Below are 1,277 nucleotides of genomic sequence, written 5' to 3'. Positions count from 1 at the left end.
GACTGAGGTTCAATTCCCAGCCCTGGTGGCTTACAGAATATACTGGTTGTGTATATGTGCGTGCTTAAGATATTGATGGCATGGAGACATGGAGGAAAATGGATTGTGCCATGACCATACCCCACTAGGCAGTGCTTTCTCTAGCAAGAACATGCACCCTCTGGCAATTAAAAAAAATAAAAAGAAGAAGAAAGCTCACTAACCAGGAAAAAAAGAAAAGACATGGTTCTACAAATTTTGACTCATCAGTTTTATAATTTAATTGTAAAACTATTTACCAAAGATGCTGCAATTTAGGTAAAGTATTAACTAATAGTGTGTGTATATATAATATATACACAAATTAATTTCATTAGGTTTTTAAAAATATGATATACTACTTATGCTTTATGACTTAACTTTCAGTTTTGTTGGTGAAGATGCTTTCTGTTAGAATAATAATTATACCTGCTTGGTAAAAATTGTAACATTAAAGAGCTCTGTTCAATTCTAGATAGAGAAAAACTCTGAAAACTATAGGATTGCTTTAAAGAAAGCACAACTATCACAAAAAAAACTTTAGAAGAGATTTGCTTTCCAATTCTCCACATTAATTATCTTAAACTTATCGAATTTAATAAAGCAACTGTCCATTGAGTCATTTTATACTAGTTTGAACTAACCCAAAAACTAAAATCAAAGATATAATCTGATCTCAAAATATTAAATTTCCTATCTCCCCCCAAATGTCTTGTAAACTCTCAAATATAACCAGGATTACCTTACACAGAACCAAAGCATTAATTAAATGAAAAGTTTACATGGCATACATTAATATAAAAGCACATTCCTTTTAGTACTGCATGCCTACTGTTAAATTGATATCATTTGCAAATACAACATGTCTTAAATATTTGATCTATAAAAACTTAGACTTCCCTATGAATAAGATACACTATATCTACTTTCATACTAATTTAAGCTGCTTAAAAGTAGATGCTAACTACCCAAAAAGGTTAACATAAGAGATTTCTGATTAAAGAAAAAAAACTGATTTCTTAATGAAGCAGAAACAAAGATACACTGATAAGGATGTTGAAGAAAAGTTAAGTCCAGGTAAGCATCAACAAAAGAAATCATCTGTCATTTCACATTCCAGTATTTTGGCACAAAATGAAGATAGGTCATAAAACTTATGTTTTCAGGGTTAGTGTTTAGAATTATATAAAACTTCAGCCAATCACAGAATAATTAGTATGACTTACAATTACTCCGTCAGTTTAAGTAATAGGAATATA

General features: G+C 30.1%; 1 pseudogene; it reads right to left on the bottom strand.

The window, feature by feature from the left end:
- The window catches only part of LOC102500974 (lung adenoma susceptibility protein 2 homolog), a 12,534-nt pseudogene that overhangs the window by 10,212 nt on the left and 1,045 nt on the right, over positions 1-1,277 (bottom strand).

This window comes from Tupaia chinensis, unplaced genomic scaffold (genome assembly GCF_000334495.1).
Source record: "Tupaia chinensis unplaced genomic scaffold, TupChi_1.0 Scaffold143798_1, whole genome shotgun sequence".
In the NCBI taxonomy this organism is placed as follows: Eukaryota; Metazoa; Chordata; class Mammalia; order Scandentia; family Tupaiidae; genus Tupaia; species Tupaia belangeri.
This window is presented reverse-complemented; position numbering and strand designations above follow the sequence as displayed.